This window comes from Trachypithecus francoisi, unplaced genomic scaffold (assembly GCF_009764315.1).
Source record: "Trachypithecus francoisi isolate TF-2019V2 unplaced genomic scaffold, Tfra_2.0 Lachesis_group3, whole genome shotgun sequence".
NCBI classification, from domain to species: domain Eukaryota; kingdom Metazoa; phylum Chordata; class Mammalia; order Primates; family Cercopithecidae; genus Trachypithecus; species Trachypithecus francoisi.
Window position 1 is genome coordinate 155,821,636 of NW_022681468.1, and position 7,946 is coordinate 155,829,581.

Here is a 7,946-nt window from a genome sequence, read left to right on the forward strand (position 1 = left end):
TCCATGGAATGTCCTCATTAGGTCACAGCACAAGGTTTTCCAAGCTGGGGGAAGGTCACTTTCCCCTCAGATGATTGAAGTATTCTAAATATTGAACCATGCAATGCCCTGAGCACATGTAGCAGATGGAGCAGAGGGGGCTGGAGGGGCTTTTGGAAAATCCACTTTTATTTCAGTAGTTTGATAATAATTGTTCCTATGAAGCATTTACAAGCTAGACTTTTCACCCATCCCAACACAGATGCAGGCAAGCAGTGTTCACCTTGCTGGAAAGAGGCACAGGCTTTCTGTAGCCTCCTTAAGAGGCTTATAAAATATTTATTCCAATAAGCTGGTGGTTAAAACTAAAATTCTTAAGCTTTGCAGAAATCATCATATTCAGATGCACATCACTTTAGGTGAATCTAGTCTGAATTTCTCCTTGCCTTTTGTCACAATTTTCATGTTACTTTCCCCCCTTCATTTCCTGATAATGTCCTTAAACTTGGAGTCTTTTCTGTCTACCCCAGTCTCTACTTCTACGATCATTATCATTTACGCTAACAGAGGCTGGTGAATTTGGTAGCAACCAGAATAATTACCCCTTTAATGCTAATTTCCATACAATGCATTTTTGTCAAATGAAAAGAGGAGACAGCACCGCCATACTTGCAATCAGATGCGGGCATGAGGCAGTTTACGTATAAGGACTTCCTTGACAAGTGTTGGTCAAATATACATAAAAACTTGCAGATGAGAGAGGACCAAAGGCACAGAACATCTCAGGTGTAAAGCACATGTGTGGTATGTGGACCTGCAGCCTCTGCCCCTTGGTGCTGTGGAAACCTAGAGCTGTACAGTAAGATATGCACCCTCACTGTGCAACCTGGAGAAAGACTTAGAAGCATGTGGAAACGTGGTTCTGAGTTTTCTGAGTAAACGCTGAAGATTAGGACCTCAGTGAGTGTCTTGACTTGGTATAAGTAGATATGGCTGTGTTAGGCTTATTTGCCCAATGATACGTTGAAAGAATAGATCCATTCATTCTTTAGAGTCAACAAGGACTGTCTAGCACCTTCTGGAATCTTGGGTTTTCCACGTAAAGCCACAGAATGCCACTCCCTATCACTGCACTTTGCAGATATCTATACCCTCTTTGCTAATAGGGTACTGTTGTGGGCAGCCCTGAGCACCACCCCTTATTTATCTTAGGGACAATGCAATGCTAAATCAGTTGACAGGAGGCTCCAAATACTGTACAAAGATGGTTAAATATAATAGCACATCATCAAGCAAACATTTATTAAGTGTCTACTGCATATAGGGTACTGCACTTGAAGTCCAGCAAAGGGTATTGTCAATCTGTCAGTTGGCCAATTATTCCGCAAGTGTTTATTGAACACCTCCTCTCTGCCAGGCATTAGAGATCCTGTGATGAAAAAAAAAAAAAAAAATCAGGAATCTACTGGCAGTATAGCTTGTGCAATACAAGAATACTTCTATGTCACATCCAAGTCCAGGCTGCTTGATCCCTCTAGCCTTAGAAAAGTCTATATCGATGGGATTAAATCCAGGATCCATGTCTCCTCATCAAAGTGACTTTCTCTGGCAACCAATGTCACTTTCTTGGAGGATCTTAGTGTCACAGCCTCAGCACTTCTTCACTTCCTTCTCTCCTTACCTTATAGCATTCCTGAGAGAGGAAGACAAATTACACGCTCATCTCAGACACAGAGGAACTGGGAAAGAAAAATGTGAAAGAGGTTTGCTCAAATCACATAGAAGGACAGAGGCCAAACCAGAATTTAGGTTCTGTGAGTTGCATTATATGGGACCTCTTGAAAAATGGTTTTCAGCCAACACACAGTAACAACAAACAATGCTCTCCAAGTTCTGCCATCTAAGTGGTGTTAGAGAAATAACAATTATGTGGGAAGGAAAGTGAAGGACAAGCAGGTTAACCAGACAGAGTTAACTTGATAGATTAATCCATACAAAATACTTCATAGAAACGGCTTGAGTTCATTCAAAGAACCCAGGGGTAAAAAGAGTTTGAGTTAAACTACAGGGAAGGTGGCAAAGCCTGCATCCAACGAAATACCTCCAGTGAGAGCCTGAGACCTATCCATCATTTTTTTTCAGACCAACAGTGCTGGTCAATGTTTTCCAGATCAAAACATGATCAGCAACATGAATTAATTCATATCTTAAAACCTGTTGTTCAGCACCTTGCTCCTCTCTCCCTGGATTGATTGAGTATAAAAACCAGCTCTAGCTTGAAAAGTTAAATGTGCATAACAATCATTTCTGAGAACTGTTTTTTGTAAATGGGTGATGGAAGTCACATGTGTACAAACTGACACGTTTCCTCGCAACGGATCTGTTTTTATGGCTCAAGAGGTTCAGAGCTGGTGCACAGACGTGCCCTCGCTGCCTCCAGCCATCTCTGCCCTGTCCAGCTGCCAGGACTGCTTGGACAGACACGGGAAAGTACATGGTGTTTTCTGCCCTTCAGCCCTCCCTGATGACCATGCTGTCCCTCGTCTTTCAAAACAGGACCCTGCTGTTCCTCAGGCAGAAACCTCACGGTCCCCAGCATGTTGGAAGTTCTCACGTGCAGACCATTGTGCTGAGTGTGCTTGCATGCATTTTCCCTTTAACATGGAGTGTTTAACTATTTGATCCAGATTGCCCAGGAGATGCAGTAATGTAATCAGCAGGACCAGGTAGGTTTCCTGGAGGACAATTGTTTTAAGAAAGAGTTAAAAAAAAAAAAAAAAAAAAAAAAGCAGAAATGGGCTGCACTGAGCAGATCTGCCAGAAACCCTGGAAAGGTTTACCAGACTGCTTGTTGCTAAAAGTATGTCTAATGTTTACTGATAAACATGTTTTCAAGTCTAGGAACAACTTCTGAGAAAGAATCAAGCAATATAAAAATAAACCTAGTTTTTTAAAACACCCAAATTGCCTTTCATTTGAACGGCCAAGCAGTGACTTTCTAAGGGAGAAGAATAGAAGATGACACATAGTGTGTATTTTTGAGGGTGCTGGAAAGATGCCCCTCCTTCCAAAACAATCATATCCCTCTTCCTCCATCCCCATCCTGCCAAGACACCTGCAATTCCAGTCTTAGAAAAAGAGTTCCTCTAAGTTCCTCCTTTTTAGGCTTCTCTTTTAACATACATAACCTTTCAAAGGGCACCCCCCACCAACTGACCCCTAAGATCTTACTGGTCATGACTTCTTCAGCTTGCTTTCAGCCCCAGTCCCATAAGGGAGCTCTGGGTCTTTGGAATGGGGCCGTGGATAGCATGACCTGGGAGGAAAAGTGAGTAATGAGAGACAAGGAGACCCAGAAAGGAGATGAGGAAGGCTGAAAGAAACACCCTCCTTGGCTCCATCTTAGGATAGCCTCATGCTAAGCTAGGCACGAATGGGCAAAAGTGGCTAAAAATAAATCCCTTTGTAAGCACACAGCCTTATTTCTACATGAAGTCTTTAGATGTTTGATTCTGACAACTCTTCTGAATTTCTCTGATTATTAGAAGGCAACGTAAACTTGAAGAAGGTGTTTAGATGACGTCTCTGTCCCGTGTGTGCACACACATGTATAAACACTTGCATGCTTGTGCAACTGCTTCCTTTGAGGTGAGGTTGACTTCCCTATAGCCTCTGAAATAAATTGGGACCAAGTTTTGCAATAGTTAATTTACTATAAATAAATACTCTAAGCAATGTGAGTAACTTACCAGACTCTTCACCATAAATGTCCTGCATGAAAATTGAGCCCTGTTTGACACCTCAGCTATTTTAAAGATACACGTACAAATTCCTCAGCTCTGCTAATCTGTAACGGCTCAAATGTCCTTGCTTTTAGACTCTGTGGGCTCTCCTGACAAGGAAAGTTGGTGTCAGGGAATAATTAGGTTCTGTTCAAGAGGGGGAGGTAAATGTCAAGAGCTTATTATTTCTAGTGGTCACCTTGTTAGACATTTATATTAAAATCCTGAAGAAAATAACACAGACATGCAGGATATTTACATCAATGGGAATAACTACAATAGCTAGAGAGAAATTAACCCATTTCTTTACAAAGCATCTAACTGTGACATTTTAGAGCATGGACCCAAAGTAAACCAAAAACACGCTAGATTAATCTCTCTGCAGAGCACTGAACAGAAAGGCTAGGTTTCATTCTATAAACAAATTGGCTAGCAGACATAGATGAAAATTTTACATGACACCCGTTACCCTACTCCTTGATAGAATTTATAGATCTTATGCAAATCTTTTATCCTCTCTCTCACACCCTATCCCCACAAAGATCCAAATATATAAGCCATTAAGAAGAGATTCATAGATATAAATGTTTTGAAATGAATTAAAGCTGGTTTGTAATGCACAATCCGCTTGAGTAGAATATGAGGCTCAGGAGAAGCCATTATTTCTGCTTCTGTCAAGTGCAGAATAATTGAATATTTTCAGATCCAAATTCCAAAATGGTTAGTCTTTAGATAAATGTCAATTAATATAATGGTGAACTTTTTATTTTTATGCAGATACTATAGTTGCGGGAGTATGAGGAGTGAAAAATCTCTAAGAAACCTGAGCAAAATAAGAAGCCTGAATCACAGATATTTGTGAATGATAATCCTGGACTCTTACCCCACAGGGTGTCCATCCTAAAGGCTTGCCTGATTACCTGGAGCTGGGCTATGTGAGGTTGTGTGCTCTATTTCCTTACACCATTTTCACTGTGACAAGCAGCACTATGGGGTGTTCAGTGTTGAGGGTTGGGTGTATCTCAGCTTGAATTAGTGAGAGCACTTCGCCTGAAGGTGTAGAATGGAGACAGGAAGTTACAATGTACATACCCAAATGTCACTAAGAAGGCTTTATTGCTTTCCTTACTTAACATTTTGTACTTTGAATATAGGCAAACAATTTTATTAACTTTCTCTTTCTCCTTTCAGCCAATTAAACTTTGTGTGGCTGGTTAGCTGGTTAGAATTATAGTTCTTGATTTAACCTTAGAGAAAAGGAGAGACAGGTTAAATGATTTGTTGAAGGTCACCAACAGCAGAGTTGGATTTAGAAATGACTGCTTCTTGATTCTCTGAGCACTGAGCCAGTCTGCCTCTCCTTGCTTTAGCTTAATTGTCAAATACTTTATTTGCATTAGTTTTTCTTTCAGGTTTCTGTCTGCACACAAAGTGGACATGGATTGCGTACCTCAGCCCCTGTGCTGAAAGCAGCAGCTTGCTATTTCTAGCAGGCAATTCCATCCTCCTCTGGAACAAAGACCCATCAGGTCCCAGACCTGGCTTTGTAAGCTGGTCCCAGGTGCTGTGTAGGGGATGTGTGTGTGTGTGTGTGTGTGTGTGTGTGGTATTTGTGTGTATATAGATAATCTTGAGAGCCCAAATGGGTTCAGGACCCCTGTGAGGGCAGCATCTTTGCATCTAATCCTAGCCACAGGAGCTAAAGTCACAGCAGCTCAGATAAGGGTCACATTCCAAGCTCTTACATACTGCCCTGCCCTTGTCCCTGCCGAGACCCCACAGGGTGTCTTCAAAGGGGAGCCTTTGGCTGACAAGGTGACTTGTCACCTGCTGCATTTGGGCCTACTCAGCAGAAAGTGCCTTCCCAAGGTGACACAAAGGGTATATAACCCTTGGGACACAGTGACTCATCTGTGATCTCTAGCTGGCTGGGCATTGAAACCAAACCCACTTTATAAGACCAAAGTGTGTGCAGTGGGAGGTCAGTCTGGGGCAGAGACTATTCAGGTCAATGGGAAAGTTGGGACCGGAGCCTAAACATGCGTTCTGTCCCCCTGACCTTTTCCAGCAGTACTAGATGCTCTCTCATAATCTTCAAGCCTTTGGCTTGGCTTTTCTCACTGTGCTTTTCAGCCACCATTTTAGTCATCTGCCTTGTGGCTTTTCATTCCTGCTACCCAGTGTCACTCAACTCCTTCTCTTTCCCCAGCCTCCTGGGCCAGGGCCAAAGGTTGTTTAAGGTCCCCGAAAATTAACTTCAATCTCCCACAAGGTGAACTGTTGCTTTCTCATGGAGCCTCACAGCCCCGATGCGTCTGTGAAAATATTCCACACAAAAATAGCTCGATGCTTACCGTGAGACACACGAGATGTGGTGCAGTCAGTCCCAGAAGGATCCCTCTCGTTTTCTCCTTGCTTGCAAGATGCATTCACTCATTTCCAGAGCTGTCCGGTTCTTTCAGCTGATTCCTAGGTCATTTCGATAATGTCTCTTAACTCAGCACAGTTAGGTCTGTAACATTTACTGAAGACTACAGACTGGCTCTCTCCTGCTTGCTCACACCAGATGGGGTGAGACAGGACAGTAAGGAAAGGAGAAAGGGCTCCCTGCTGAAAGGATGAATGTTGTCATGCGTGGTAGGATGCACAACTCCCTGCTTCTTCCTCCAAAGCTCGGTCACTTAAGGGCCAGCCTTAGGAGCCTGGTATCAGTGAATATTGAATGGAACCTCAAGGCCACCCTGCGGTAAGCTCAAACTCTTAGGGGTACCTGCTGTTCGGACTCAGTCTCCAAACAGTCCTCCAAATACAAAATGACCCTAAGGTGGGTCCCTGAGCAGCTCTCCTAGGATGACCTTGATCGTTCCTAAGCTTCAGAACCAACCCACCAAGAAGAAAGTCACAGAGCCGGCAATCCGCATCACTCTGTTGGAGCTTTTCCAAGTGTCTTGTCTGGGCTATTTTCAGGACTATCCACTGATGGAGGGCACTGTCTATCAGTCAGAAGGTTAAAGGCTACATAAGTTACTTTGGGATATTCTATTTCCTGGTTCAACACATCCACTCATTCATTCATTCATTCATTCATTCATTTATTCATTTCTTGTGGATGGATTGGAGCTGCCCATGTTCAGATTGCTATGTTAAGTGAGGTACAGAAACTCTAATGCATGAACAAGAGGCTTTTTTGGGAGAAAATATATAGACACAAATACTTATAGAATAAAGTGGGAAATAATACGTATCTAAAGTGAATAATAATAATAAATAGCCAACCTTTATATAGCACCTATTGTATACCTGGCACATTATATGTGTATGTGTGTATATTTGTTTTATTGTGAAAAAAAAACACATAACCTTTTAGCATCTTAACCATTTTTAAGTGTGCAGTTCAGTGGCATTAAGTACATTCACTTTGTGGTGCAACCATCACCATTACCCATTTCCAAAACTTTTTATCTTCCCAAACTGAAACTCTGCGCCCATTTAACAATAATCCCTCTTTCCTTCTTCCCCTGGGACCCTTGCAAGCACCTTTCTCTTTCTCTATGAATTTGACGACCCCAGATACTTATATAAGTGGACTGGTACAATATTTGTCCTTTTGTGAAATCGAAAGCACTTGATATGCATTAACTCATTTAATCATAGTAATGGTCCTATGAGGTTAAGTGAAATCATTACCCCCCTTTTACAGATGAGGAAATTAAAATATAGAGAGGTTAAACAAGAAGTGGAAATGAAATATTCAGAGAGATCAGAGAAAGGAAAAGATCTCCCTTAATTTGGTTCTCCGCCCCCAGAAGTCTATGAACCACTTACAAGGAAGCAAACAGAGTCCCCTTTTTGGAGGCGCGCCACCTTGCAAGTCCATCTCGGTTTCTACACAAGGGCCTCGCAACTGGAGAGGGAATGTGCTGAATGAGTTAAAGCGCCCTTTGTCCACCCCCCAGCACCGGGCGGGCGCAGGCTGAGCTGGTGACCCGGGCAGGACCAGAGCCAAAGGATTAATCCATCACAATGAGACGTTCTATTCTGGGCAGGCGGCGCGAGCAGATGCTGGGCGCCGGCGGAGGCAGCGTGCAAGGCTGGCGCTCAGGCAGGCCGCCCGCACCCTGCGCGCCACCCCACCCTGCTCCCTAATGAGGAGAGAGGAGCTGAACCCAGGCAGCAGCTCCCTGT

The 7,946-nt window shown here is 43.0% G+C and overlaps 1 long non-coding RNA gene across 1 annotated transcript; it reads right to left on the bottom strand.

Annotated features, from left to right (window-relative positions):
* Positions 1 to 222: 222 nt before the first annotated feature.
* Positions 223 to 7,729, bottom strand: LOC117069333. Its single transcript, XR_004431509.1, has 4 exons — positions 7,626 to 7,729; positions 6,116 to 6,230; positions 4,682 to 4,811; positions 223 to 1,408 (listed from the first exon to the last, which is right to left on the bottom strand). It is a non-coding gene; the product is annotated as an uncharacterized LOC117069333 (long non-coding RNA).
* Positions 7,730 to 7,946: the final 217 nt, after the last annotated feature.